Source organism: Artibeus jamaicensis, unplaced genomic scaffold (assembly GCF_021234435.1).
Source record: "Artibeus jamaicensis isolate MK-2021 breed Jamaican fruit bat unplaced genomic scaffold, CSHL_Jam_final scaffold_1964, whole genome shotgun sequence".
Classification (NCBI taxonomy): domain Eukaryota; kingdom Metazoa; phylum Chordata; class Mammalia; order Chiroptera; family Phyllostomidae; genus Artibeus; species Artibeus jamaicensis.
In genome coordinates this window covers 53,341,444-53,356,408 of record NW_026522030.1, presented here as the reverse complement: position 1 = coordinate 53,356,408, position 14,965 = coordinate 53,341,444, and the positions used below count along the sequence as shown (strand labels likewise).

Genomic DNA, 14,965 nt, shown 5'->3' with positions numbered 1-14,965 from the left:
CCCCTCCACCCTGCACACCCCTCCCCCACCATTCCCCCCCTTTAGTTCATGAACACGTGTCTCAAGTTCTTTAGATTTTGTATTTCCCCTACTATTCTTACCCTCCCCCCTATCTATTTTCTATCTACTGTCTATGCTACTTATTTTCTGTACCTTCTCCGCCCTTCTCCTTCTCCCACTCCCCTGTTGCTAATCCTCCACATGATCTTCATTTCTGTGGTTCACTCCTGATCTAGCTGTCCTCTTAATTTGCTTTTGTTAAAGACGTAACGTTCCGTAAGGACAACGGCCATTCTGTCTGACTTCACACTAGGAGCCCTCTGACTTGCCCATCAGTATCTTGCCCAGTTCCGAGGTGGCCTTGTCTGTCCTCTAACACTGTTGTCTCCTTTCTGTCTAGATCCACTTTGAAAATTTGCCATAGCTACAACTCCACCTTTGGGTAGAGGACCCATATCTGAGTCCCAAGCTTCCATCTTCCTTCTGTACCATAGTTCCACATTTTCAAACGTTCACTGACTTTTGATGCCTGGTGGCACTATCAGCAAATCTATACTGACATAACTAAAAGTGAATTTTTTTAATATCTTATCCTTTTTCATAAGAAATTACTTCTCATAACTTACCACATTGCCCTTTTACTTAATCTTCAGTAGTCTCCAAAGGGGGACTGTTGTTTCCCTGGCTGTTCTAAAGTTTGATAAAACATAATTTTTTATCTTTAAGGAACTTAAAAAGGAGAAGGCATATAATGTGGATTATACTTGCATTTCAGAAGTTTCACTGTGTTTGAAGGTTGGGGATGGTTTGGAACTAAGGGAATCAAGACTCAGTCTAAAAGGATATGGAAGGGGACTGAACAAGTGACCTTGTCTGAATTTTTGTCCTCAAGAGCATACATTCAAGTAGAGTGGAGTAGATAACACGTAAAAATCTAGGTGAGGTTAGAGCAATCAGCACATGTTTAGAAAGCTTAATTCTCAGTTTTTCCTAGTTTTCATCATTCTTACCTTGTCAAACAAGTGCAGGGCAGCAAAGCATTTCTCGTGGGTTATTACCATCTTTTCTAAACACATACCACCTCCCTGCTCCCTCTCTCTTCCTCCAGCAACTGGGAGGGGAAGAAGACAGAAAAAGATATAGGTTATATATCTGTCCTGTCTCAGAGTGTTTTCCCCTTTTGTGTCAGTGAAGGGCTATATGGTGTTTATGGGGCCTTTAGAATTCATCTTGACACACCCTGGAGAATCACTGATACAATTTGAACATCCTCTCTTTTGAGAGCTTCTTGTTTCTATAAGGTGAATGCAAGATTTACTTCTGATTAGCCAGAGTTTGGTTATGTACGCTACCTAGTTTGTTAGCAATGCTTAAAATTTAAAAAGGAAACATAGACATAAAATGTAATATTCTATAGCATATAGATTGAATAGCTCATAATTAATTTACAAATGCAAGATTTTTAACTAGATATTCACTCACTTGGCAAGCATTTTTTATGAGCATGCTGTGTGCTAAGTGCTTTGAATATAAAAGTAAATAACTGCCAGGTCATGTGCACAAAGGTTTGTGTCATGCAAATCAGCAGTCACAGTACTATATAATATTTGTGTCATGCGAGATGTGGACAAATAAAAGTACAGGAATATGCACTTTGGTGTCAGACTTGAGCCTAAAGGCCTTCCCTGCTTTTTATTAGCTGTTTCACTAAATAAAGTTTTTAACTTTTACAGGCCTCAATTTGGAGATAGTAACAGATGGTTCTTGGGGAAATTATTCAAGATAGTGCGTGTATAGTACAGAGCAGAATACTTGGTTCAAAGTGAATGCTCAGAAAGTGGTAGCTCTGGTTGCTGTTAATGTTAAGAGGGAATAGGAGCCTTTCCGTGTATCTTGGTCAATCAGGGAAGAATTGCCAAAAGAGGTAGGTAGGAGTTTAAGTGACACTAAAAATGATTAGATTAGGAGTTTCTCAGGAACTAAGTACTGCATCCAGGCTAACCCAACATCATCCACTAAAACATAGAATTGTGAGGAGTGGTAAACTGTTTTGGACTTTTGTGAATCAGTATAGCAGGAGCACAAAAAGATTCCTGGGAAATAAACCTGGACAGATAGCCAAAACCAGGCCTGCAAGGGCCTTGTGGTCCAGAAAAGGTGTTTCGAGTTTATACTGTGTTTTTGCCGTCTTCTTAAGTGAAGTGATTTAATTAGATAGTCAGAAATGGAAGATAATGTTAAATTTCTGTTTATTTTTCTTTAATTTTTATCTTGTTTTAATTTTGTTTTATAATCATAATATATTTAATATATTATAAAGTGTTTATATGTTAGTATAGTAATGGTACACGTAGATAGTTTGACCATGATATTCAGCCAGTACACAAGTGCACCCATAGTAATTATTTTTATAGCTGGTGCTTTTCTCATTGGTTATGGCATCCATTCAGATTGATTATTGCCTGGCCTTCCCAGTTATTAAAAAAGTTTTAATATCACTTGTTTAATTAAGTATAGCAGTGTTGGGCTATGTACTCATGTTTCATCACTTATCATGAATCCGTTGACTGCTGCTCTGGGAAATGGGGAGCCACTGGAGGACTTGGGGCAAGGGAGTAAAATGATTAGAATTGTGTTATACTCACCACTAGGGCAGCATCCTGAAGGCTAAGTTAGCACTGAAAAAAGTTAGAAGAGACTTCACTTTCTGGTTTATTTAGGTCTAACCCCATAGTTCATAGGTGAGGCACACATGCCACCATCTTGATGGAAGACTTATGGAAGGAAAACATGATTGGTTTAACTTCTCAGGGGTCAATGCACAGACAGGGTATTGTTCAAATTTTGAAAAACAACATTGCAGAAGTTCTGTCCAAGGTGGAGAGTAGGTAGAAACCCTTCACTTCCTCACACAAACAAAGGATGATAACAACCAATCTAAAAACAGTAAACAACCAGAAGTGCCAGAAAATCAAATTGCATGGAACACCAACAACCAAGGAATTAAAGAAACAGTCACCAGACCAGTAAGAGGGAGATGGGCAGATGGAGAGAACCTGGGGCAAGGCGGTGGGCCCTGTGGTCAGGGCTGGCTGAATGGGAAACTGAGACTCCGAGCTGACTGTGGACTATGACAGGGGTTGCCATGGTGGGATAAACTCCCAGTCTCACACAAGAGTTTGTTGGAAAGTGGGGCTAGAGCCCAGCAAGCGAGCTGCATTGGTCCCTCTCTTACTCCTCCCCCACAGACAGAGCCACAACGCAGCAAAGAGGGGTGCCCTGGAGAATACTTAAGTTTTCACCCCCTTACAACTTAACAGGTTCACCAAGACAAAGAAATGTGGCCCAAATGAAAAACAAAGCAAAACTCCAGAGAAAGAGGTAAGCGATGAGGATCTAGCCAACCTATCTGATGTGGAATTTAAAACATTGGTAATCAAGATACTCACAGAACTGGTTGAGCTTGGTTGAAAAATGAAAGAACAAATGAAAGATACCCAAAGTGAAATAAAGCAAAATATTCAGGGAACCAACAGTGACAGAAAGGAAACCAGGACTCAAATCAACGATTTGGAACAAAAGGAAGAAGTAAACAACCAACTGAAACAGAATGAAGAAACAAGAATTCAAAAAAATGAAGAGAGGCTTAGGGACCTCCAGGACAACTTTACATATTCCAATATCAAAATTATAGGTGTGCCAAAAGGAGAAGAACAAGAGTAAGAAATTGAAAACTTATTTGAACAAATAATGAAGGAAAACTGCTCCAATCTGGCAAAGGAAATAGATTTCCAGGAAGTCCCCAAAAAGTTGAACCCAAAGAGGAACACACCAAGGCACATCATCATTAAGTTACCCAAGATTAAAGATAAAGAGAGAATCTTTTTTTAATAATTTTATTTAGTTATTTTTCAAGTACAGTTTTTTGTCTATTTCTCCCATCCCAGCCCCCACCGTCCTGTGCTCCCCACCTCCCTCCCATTTCCACCCCCTTAGTTCTCGTCCCTGTGTCCTTCATATTTGTTCCTCCAAATCCCTCCCCTTTTTCCCCCTTAAATTCCCTTCCCTCTCCCCTCTGGTCACTGTCCCCTTGTTCTCTATTTCAGTGTCTTTGTTTTTATTCTGCTTGCTTGTTTGTTTTGTTGTTTAGCTTCCTGTTAAAGGTGAGATCATATGGTATTTGTCTTTCAACACCTGGCCTAGTTCACTCAGCATAAATAATGCTTTCCAGTTCCATCCATGTTGTTGCAAAGGGTAATAGCTCCTTCTTTCTCTCTGCTGCATAGAGTTCCATTGTGTATATGTACCACAATTTTTTGATCCATTCGTTTACTGATGGGCACCTAGGTTGCTTCCAGCTCTTGGCTATTGTAAATTGTGCTGCTATGAACATTGTGGTGCATAGGTTCTTTGAAATTGATGTTTTAGGATTCTTGGGATATAATCCTAGCAGTGGAATTGCTGGGTCAAAAGGCAGGTCCATTTTTATTTTTCTGAGAAAATTCCATACTGTTTTCCATAATGGTTGTACCAGCCTGCAATCCCACCAACAGTGAACTAAGGACCCCTTTTCCCCACAACCTCTCCAACATATGTTGTTAGTTGCTTTGTTTATGATAGCCATCCTGACCGGTGTAAAGTGGTATCTCATTGTGGTTTTAATTTGCATCTCTTTGATAGCTAATGATATTGAGCATCTCTTCATGTGTCTCTGGATCTTCTGTATGTCCTCCTTGGAGAAGTGTCTGTTCAAGTCCTAAAGATAAAGAGAGAATTTTAAAAGCAGCAAGAGGAAAGGAGAGAGTCACCTACAAAGGAGTGCCCATAAGGCTATCAGCTGATTTCTCAAAAGAAACCTTACAGGCAAGAAGGTACTAGAAAGAAGTATTTGAAGTCATGAAAGGCAAGGACCTACATTTAAGATTCCTCTATCCAGCAAAGCTATCATTTAGAATGGAAGGGCAGACAAAGTGATTCCCAGATAAGGTCAAGTTGAAGGAGTTCATCATCACCAAGCCCTTATTATATGAAATGTTAAAGGGACTTATGTAAGAAATTGAAGAAAATCAAAAACTATGAACAGTAAAATGACAACAAACACAACTATCAACAACTGAACCTGAAAAAAATAACAAAAACAAATACTAAACAAACAACCAGAACAGGAACAGAATCAGAGAAATGGATATCACATGGAGGGTTTTCAGTGGGGAGGGGAGGGGAAGAATGGGGGGGAAGGAACAGGGAATAAAAAGCATAATTGGTAGGCATAAAATAGATGGGGAGAGGTTAAGAACAGTATAGGAAACAGAAGTCAAAAGAACTTACATGTACAACCCATAAACATGAACTAAGGGGGGAATGCTGGAGGGTTGGGGGGGTACATGGTGAAGGGGGGATAAAGGGAAAACTGTAATAGCATAATCAATAAAATATACTTTAAAAATTAAAAGAAAAAAAGACAATGTTGCATCATACCATATAATGATATAGTTACCAAAAAACAAACTCAGAAACAAAAATTAAAAACGTCTTTCAGAATACTTAGAGAAGAAAAGAAACGTAGATACATTGCAAATACAGGCATAATATTTAATAATTTTAATAGCCTGAATGGCAGAGGTACTGACGAGAACAACAGATGCACTGGTATTGGCCTGTATTTCTACTACATATTAGCCGAATATTAGTCTGGGGGTATAAATAATAAATGTTGTGTATCCTTATGTGTGAGTGTGGGGGGGGTTAAGATTTCTTAGCTATAATTAGCCTAACTATATGCGCTGTCCCCATTTTTAAGCCATTTATCCTTATACTTCCTGAGTTACGAATTCTTCACTCGGGAAGAATTAGGAAATAATCTCTCCTCAGCGTTGATACATAACCCTCATTTGCAACAAATGGGAATTTAATTCTGATTTTGTCAGTACAATGAAATGTCGCTGAGAACGCCTTCTATTTAATTAGATCAGTGAAGGGATTTAGGAGATACATGTATATAGTTCACCATAACAAATTTACAATGTCATCATTTTTCTCTGTTTTCCAAAATGATCTCAGAACACCTCTCATTCACCCTCATTTAGTTTTCTGAAAGTTAGCTTTATTTTATTTTCCATGAGTTTATCTATGGATAAACCATGAGAAAACACTCTGTGTTTTCTTTTACACACACAGCTAAGAACATATTCTTAGCTTTTATCTGTGTGACTGCACACCTTTCATAGCAATCTTCCTTCTCTACACCATGAGTAATGAGTCATGAATGAAAGGAAAGTTGCTTTCAGGAATGAAAATGAAAACAGTGGAGTATGCAGACAGGAAGAAACAAGTAAGCTCTAAATTAGGGAAATGGTCAGGTTAGGAGAAGAAAAAGGATGGATCTAGAAATTTGAGAGTAAAACCAAGAAGTCACACAAGAGTGGAAGGGAAAAAAACTTCAGGTAGGGTCATTCAGGATCTGAAGCACAAGAGAAAGAGAACATTAAACAACTAAGAAAAACACAGATGGAAACAAAGAACAAAGACAGGGAGGGGACATTTCTTCTGGCAAAGGAGATGGAGATAAAGACCAAGAACAAGCAGTAATGGAGCAAATGACCTTTTTGGATTGAGGATGTGTTCTCTCTCTTCCCCATTTCCATTGTGGAAGAGGGAGGAATGATGTAACTGGAAGACTGATTCTTAACCATTATACAACTAAAGCCCTCTGTGTGTGAGTTTGTCATTTTCTTTTTGGTAGAATTTTATCATGTGTTTGATGGGGGGTCTTCTTCACTTTTCTTCCAACTTAGTCTTTTGACTCTGTGTTAATGATTTTGCCAACAAGATGCATATTATTTGGTATTGATTCTCACTTTTATACCACTTTGCACTTAAAGGCAAAAATTTATTTCAAACTTTTGAGAAGGTAGAGAAGAGAGAGGAGTGGGTGCTTCTATGTCAGTGTGAAAGTTGGGGACAGAAATTTCAGGAGGTTGCTCCTGAGCTGTTTTAGATGGCTCATTTTTTAATTTTTGTAATAGACAAATTTTATTTTCCATTGCCATATCATGTTTCAACTGGCATAAATAATGTTTTTCTTTTGCTAGTGAATGGAGATGATTTTGAGGTATGAAAAAATAAAGAATGTGAGTGAAGAAATCCTGGCTTAGCTCAAAGACAGCAGGGGGATTTCTGAGAGAGTGGGAGCAGAAAAGCAAGCCATAGACTTTTGCCGATGGACACTCATTAAATGTTAATGGGAACTGCATGTGATGAAAGGCAGACGACTCTGAATTTATCTTGTAACTGTGTGTCTACAACTAGAAGTATGCGAATGAAATCAAGGAAAGGCATTAAAGAAGGCGTTAGGAAGCAGAAGCAAGATTCTGTTTACTTACATACCTTGAGGAGAACACTACCTACCAGCATTTCTGAACTGGAAGCATACAAGAAGTGGCCTTCCAGCTGCTCAGTGTCAGGTGGAAGATGTTAGAAAAGAAATAACTCGTATCTGAATAAATTCCCAGGAAAGTTGAGAGCCCCTGACATAGTAGGTATGTAAAGCCATGTAGCTGACATTAAGGCCAGTTGCACTTTTGTAACCTCCTTGAATCACTGGAGCGATCAGCCCCTGGTGAGGGAGCAAATCACTGGGCTCTGTGTCTTGACAGGGAGTTGCACCTGTGATACCTGAAACCTTACACTACCGTTTAGTCCTGGGTCATTGGAATGCAGGCACTGGATTGAAGTGTTTATTCATAGCAGATTAAGAATATAAATATCTGTAAGGCCTCACTTAGGAAGCTCTTAGAGGATTAATAAAATATTTACAAAATAACCTATATGATTGCTTCATTTTTGAGATATTTGGCTCTAATTGCATCATAAATCCTCATTCAAGTTGCTTCTCTGTTCTGTGAAGGAAGTTCCATACTTCTGGAGAAGCAGAAACAGATTCCTGCCATACCTTTTATTAAAAACAGAAAAGATCCTGGTTTCTCTGCACACGCATGTTGGTTTGCTTAGACACACACAGAGCCAACACCCAAAATGGCAGCAAACATAAGGATAAAATGACTGTTTTTAAAAAGGCATCATTGATTCAGTGAATAGAATTCACATGTAAAGCATTCAGAAAATTCATCTTACTATAAGAATCTTATCTCTGCATGTTTTAACACAGCACCTATAACCAAGAGACTCTTAAGCTGGCCAAAGTATAGTTTTTCTAGTAATTTAAAGAATATCTATATAATTTTTAACCTTTTTAATTGTTGTCTCTAAGTCTTGTCACTTATATATGACTATTTTATGTGCAGTCTCAGTAGATCGCATTGTACAGTCAGATTTTCTGATGCAAGGTCAAGGTTTTGGTTAATCCTTGGATTTATACTAAACCTATAACTATTCATATGAGCAGTCATTTACCGAGTGCCTGCCCTGTGCTTAGAGTTAGCTGAGGCCTTTTGTATTTGTACTTCATTGAACTCAAACCTAAAACTAACTAATGATCTTAGCAATACCTGTTAGGATTATTGCTGAGGTTATTGCTAAGTATCAGGTATTGCTGTTCTTGTTTCACATCTTGGAAACTAAGGCTCAGAGTGGTCTCACACAGTGAGTGAGTAAAGATGTGGAGCTGGAGCCCAGGCCCAGGACTTCGTACCCCACTCTGCACCCTCTTTCCTTCTGCTTTAATTTTATTTGATTTTATTTTCTACTCCACTCAGTCCCCCCCTTACTTCCATGAAAGGGGCATTTTAGGATTGTTAGAGCCAGAGCACCTCCTTTCTGCCCCCAATAATCAACGACCTTTTACTGACTTTCTCTTCGTTGCATGCCATTGCTCTTGTTTGTTGCTGCCTTTTCTGCTGTGATATAACTTGGAGGTGGCCTCTTGATGCATGTTATATAAACTTTAATAAAATATTTATTAGATGATTAAAAATTTTGCCAGAAATCTGTATTATAATGTTCTTCAAGGCTAAAAATTATTTATCTGGTGAAACTCTGCTCTATAGAATGGAAGTATTTTTACCCCATTTCCTTTCGTTTTCTCTCTCAGCCCTTGCAGCAAGGGATAATGGGGCTGGCAGCTGTGGCCATAGGAAGTCTGCAGTCTGTGGTTTTTATATGTATGTGGACATAAAAAAATATATGCCACGATATATGTATTCGCCACGATTGTTTGTTTTTATTTGTTGATAGATACAGAAGCTCCAACTTTCCGTTTGTCTTACTTGTGATTAACTGGGATGTCTTTGTCCTCGCCAATATAAAATCTAAAAACCAGCCTCTGTCTCCGCTGAGTGTCGGTGCAGCTGCTGTTTGCGTGCTGTTTTCTTTGTTGCTACATGTGTGGGTGCCTCAGGCCCAGGTCCTGAGTCTCCCTTCTCCTGCTGTGCATTGCCTGTGTTTCTGTAGAGAATGGTAATGTTCTTGGATCAGGGACTTTTATAAATAGGTGTGTTCTTCCTTGCTGGCTTGGAGTGATCAAAGACCACCATGCTTCATTTTGCCCAGAGCCTCAAATCCCACCCCTCATCTTCAGTAAAATCCATAGCAGAAAGCTTTACCCTAAAGCCACAGAAAACAAACCCAACACCTGTGGCCCAAGAGTCTGGAAACTCCCAGAATGTTGTTTATGGAGTACACTCTCAACTGGGACTCACAGGAGTTGCCGTGTCTCTTGTTTATTTTCTAACTACATGTGAGCATCAGACCTTTTGGTAGAGAGAGAGGAGAAGGTCATGTTATAGAACAGGATCATACATGTCAGGACAAATGCTAATTCATACATTGAATTCTGACTAATATTCTAAGCAAAGGTGAAATATATGCATATTTTGGCTTCCATTGAACTCTGTAATTGGTGGAGAGTTTTTTTTTTTCCTTTAAATAAGGACTTCTGTCTTGATCAGTGGTATTATTCACAAGAGACTTCGGGTTTCTGCACTTGCCTCGCCCTTGTGAAGTGGAAGGAATGTGTTTTCTTTTGCCATATCCCTACTCACCAGGGTTGCTCTTATTAAAACCGGGAAACTAAAAAGAAGGGCAGTGCATGTATATGACCTTTGTTTTCCCTTCACTCGGGACTTGAGATGAAGTGCAGTTCCTCGCCTTCACATGTGCACTGTGTGATGGAATAAGTGAGGGAATGCATGTGAAGCCTTTTCCCTCAGTGCTTGGCACATAGTATGTAGTATGTGCTCAGTGAACAGTAGTTATTTTTTTTTGGAGCCAAATTCACATAGCACCTCTCTCTTTAAGGCAGATTTATGATAGCCCTTTAGTTTGATCTGATGGTTATTTTCTACCTTATCATAGAGCTTTAGGAAATGTTGACTTAAAATCAGTATTTTATTTTGTGTACTTTGACATATATTTGGTAGATTAGTTTGAAAACAAAATGCTACATTGATTTCCGTTTCCTAAATTAATTTATGTTATAGAAGATTGTCATAAATAACTTGAGTGTCATATTTGTAGGCTAAGCACTAACAAACTAGTTTCAGAAAACAATGAATATTTTCTACCCTATTTAAATATAAAATCAAAACCAAGACATTTGTAAACATCCTTGTATTGATTTTTATTATCAGAACTGAATGTTGAAAACCACAAAGGTTGCTTTTCCAGCCAGTGTGGACCAGAGACTTCTTTGGGGGGACCATTAGTTTCACCTAATAATAAATAACATTTGATATATTGAACACTCATTTGAACGGGTGCTCTTTAAAGAAAATGGAGCCAGTGTAGTCCCTTGGCCTCTGTGAGTCTTAATCTCATCTCTGCTTTTTGTATACTATGATGGCAGCTTTTGTTTTTTTCCCCCTTAGATACAGTTTTCAGTAATTTTTTTGAACTCCACCTAACTGGATACTGTAAAGGCACTAATAAATTATACATTCCTATGCTCAATACAGACAGACATTTCCTGTCTCCCACCTGTCCACCCATTCCTAGATCAAGTATCAGAGCTGAGTTTGTGGTCATCTTCTAGGACCACAGTAGTTTAGTCCTTTTTTGTGTAAAATGGCAGTGGGAGTGCAGATCTGAAACAGCAGTGAATCTGACACAGTGGTGGGTGGGTGTGCAGAGAAGTGTTTAGGTAGCAGGTCTGAGACTTCCATCCTTAGAAAGGCCCGCATGCAAGGTTGGCCATTGGCTGTCATCTAGAAACTTGGATTTGGGACCTGGGGAATTTCCATAAATGATTAGAGTGGCTCACTGTTCTAAATGATCTGTATTGAATACTTGCTTTCCTTCTGGGAGTCTGGAATTTTGGTTTTGGTACACGATAGGCAAAGGGCACCCATGTAACCGACCCCCAGTATAAACCATGGGCTGAGTTGCTAATTAGCTTCCCTTGTAGACATCACACATCGTTGATTTTTATAAAAGGTGGCTAAAAAAGGTGCATGATGTGGTTCACTAATTATCAAAGTTAGTACATTTCTAAGACAAGCAAGTCATTTATTTTATCTTCTATGGAACCATTACAGCCACTCTGGAGGCAAAGTAAAATAAGTGAAAGCCTTTTATACTGTATACCTTAGATGGGCTGAAAGACCTTCTTAGTATTTTTTTTTTATGCTTCACAATGCCTTTATTTTTTTTTAATTAATTTTATTTAGTTATTTTTCAAGTACAGTTTTTTGTCTATTTTTCCCATCCCAGCCTCCCCCCCCCCTTGCTCCCCACCTCCCTCCCATTTCCACCCCCCTTAGTTCTCGTCCCTTAGTATTTCTTTTTCAATACATTTTATATTTATATATGAGCACTCATTTTCTATGCTGTTTTCTACTTGTTCTGTGTATTTTTTTTGGTACACAACCAAAGCTCATAATAAGAATTAAATTGAATTCAAAATGGACCACTCTAGTCCCTACTTTTGTATACCTATGTATTCAGTTTCTCATTGCCGTTTTAGTTTTATCAAATCTTTTATAAAAGAGATTTCTCTACCATTCTTCTCTCTGCTCTGTCTGCTCATACTTACATACCTCAAACTCTGGCCAGTTTCTTGTAGTTTCCGTGAAATTATTTAAATCTTCTAATACTTAGTTTTAACATTAATATGAGTGGAAATTATTTCTGCCTGTCAAGTTTTAAAGGTATAATCATATCCCACATTTGCATTTTTTAGCTCTCTTTCTAATACTTAGTTCCTTGTCCCTAAATTTCTTTTTTCTCTTAGCTTGTTTTCCTGACAGCCATTTTTTCTCTTCTGTCATTTATTTTACATTTTAGAAAATTTAAGTAGTTGCCCCATGCCTGTAAACAATTCTGTAATAAAATGAACTAAGAGGTGTATCCCAACCAAGGCCTTAAAATACTGTATATGGGAAAAAAATGAATTTTACTTGAATCAGAAAATATTTATATTTTCATTTCTTAAATACATAATATATAATTTTGGATATCTCCATTTACAAATTTTACTGCCTAGCCAGACCTTGGACAACTTATGCTTTAGACTCATGCTGGCTGTTTTTAGAACTCTAGTAAGCATCTGTCTGAAGAACATGTTGGGTTTATTCATCTAGCGTCACCTTTTTTATTTTACAGAGGAGAAAATTAACGAGTAAGTATCTTGCCCAAGTGGTCAGAATTTGTGCTTAAACCCTTTAGCAAATCAGAGCCATTAAAGGTCAGTTTGGAGGGGGGTGGTTTAGTCAGGTGTGATCAGTGGTATACTTTAGGAAAAGCAATTTGGCATCATAATGTAGTCAAAATGTGAGTGGGTGAAAGGTGTAAATGGGAAGAATGAGGAGTGATTAAAATAATCCAGTTAGGAAGTAGAGTGGGACCATTACTTAAGCTTGTGAGCATAGGTATAAAGAGAAAAGCTATGTGACTGGACAGTCGACTGTGACTCGACAAATATGGGATAAGTCAAAGGAAACAGCTTTTCAGGCCTGGATTTCAGCAAGAATAGTGGGAAAAGAGAAAGCAGCAGAAGATACTAATGCAGGCTTGGGTTGGGGCGGGCAGGCAGGAATGCTCTCTGTGCAAGGCATTTCAATAAACTACATTCACACTGCTGGACTGAATCATCCTGGCTCCAGAAGTTACTCGCTTTATGACCTTAGGCAAGTTACTCAACTTTGGTACACCTCAACTTCCCCATCTGTAAAGTGGGTTTGAGAGAAGTATCAAAACTGATTTGAGTGTAGATGAATCTAGAGTCTTTCTTGGCTCATTGTAAGTAAAGTATAGGCATTATTTTGTTTCTTTAATCCCCAGAGCTCTAGCATGTAGCTATTTTTATCTTATTCTATATATGAGGTAACCAAGGCCCAGGGACTGTATTATTTAAAGCAGTTCTTTAGCCTGAAAATAGTATTACAGTAAAAAATAGATGTCCATGCCTTCATGTATTTCAAATTTGTTTTGATTTTTTTGTTTTGTTTTCAAAATTCAGATAACAGTTCTTTTTGAGCAACTAGGTGGTTATTTGTTTGACAGGCAGAATCCCTAAAGAAACCCTGTATTGAAGTTTTCCTCATAAAAGAGGAAACAGCTTATGCAAACAAAATTGAGAAATTGTGGGGTTGTGGGAAGACCAGGTGAGAATTCAAGAATTGATGAATATAATTTGCAGATGATAAAATGAAGGAAGAAAGTATGTGCACACAAACATATTTATAACTGTAGTGGCTTGTTATTTGTGTCTAATATTAAACTAATTTAATTCTGTATATGCCTCCACAGGCATATACCAGGACTCCGACCATGTGAGAGACACTGCTGCATTTGCTTTCTAGTTCTTTGTACACTGGGATTTAACTTTGATCCAGAAAATTTTTGACATAAATGTAATGTCGTTGCCAAAAGCGGTTTCCAAGAATAGATAATTTTCTGGTATTTGTAGAAAGAGAAAAAAACAGTGAAGACTAAATTAAGTATAGTATATATGTTTTCTCAAACCATGATTCTCAACTTTTTCTCACTTCCAGCATTCTGGTGATGAACCAGTGGTTTTGGGCAATGACTTCACATTTCTGTTGGACGCCTTCTTGATGGTCAGGAGGGAAGTTCAGTTCAGGGGAAAAGTACTTCTGGTAGGGTTAGTGTGTGGGGTTGAAGAGATTCCCAGTCACTGGAATCTGCTCAAAGCCAGGGCGTGGCAGTGGTGTGGAGTGGATGTTCTCTTTCCTGAATCAGGATTCATTATGCCAGGAGGAAAGAAAGGGTGGTATTATGGGAACAGCACTAGACTGTCAGGGAAGCTGGGTGGCTCCTTCCAAGTCAGCCATACACATTAACTTCCCAATCTTGGGCAAGATACTTACTCGTTAATTTTCTCCTCTGTAAAATAAAAAAGGTGGCGCTAGATGATCTGCGAATTGCCTCCCAACTCCTACAGTCATAGTATTAATGAATTCATTCAGTATCAGCTCATCTGGGCAGTGAGGATATAAAGTACAATAATCCCATAATAAGGAGACAAGCAAGCCAGAGAAAAAGATAAGCAAATGGCTGAAGTGGCAGGTCACTCCTGCTGGGAATAGGGACAAGGAAGGTAATTAGCTGGGTAGGGACCATTTCATAGAGAGGTTCATTTAAGTTGAGCCTTGAAGGATGAGAATGAATTTGTCAGAAAGGCAGGGGTGTTCAGAAGCAGGTAAGATTTTTGTTGCACTCTGAATCTTTTATGGCAAATACCCTTTGTAGCTAGAGCTTTAGAGAGTTGGGCAGGAGATGATGATGTTGGAAAGGTAGGTTGGGTTTATTTTGAGGGAACTTCAGTGCCAGGTAAGAAAGTTTATCATTTATTCTGTGCACACTAGAGAGCCACTGAAGGTTTGTTAGGAAGGGGAGTGAAATATCCCCAGTCTTAGTTTTTGGAAATTTGATGTAAGTATACAAAGAGTGGATTAAAATGAGTAGAGAGATCCTGCTGTTTGTTTTCTTAATGGCTATCTTCATCTGTTTACTGATACCCAGATACCATTCGGCATTTATATTGGCACTT

General features: G+C 38.4%; 1 protein-coding gene across 7 annotated transcripts in view; it reads left to right on the top strand.

The window, feature by feature from the left end:
• Positions 1-14,965, top strand: part of BNC2 (basonuclin 2) — a 426,491-nt gene that overhangs the window by 371,681 nt on the left and 39,845 nt on the right. The gene's annotated exons all lie outside the window — the stretch shown is intronic.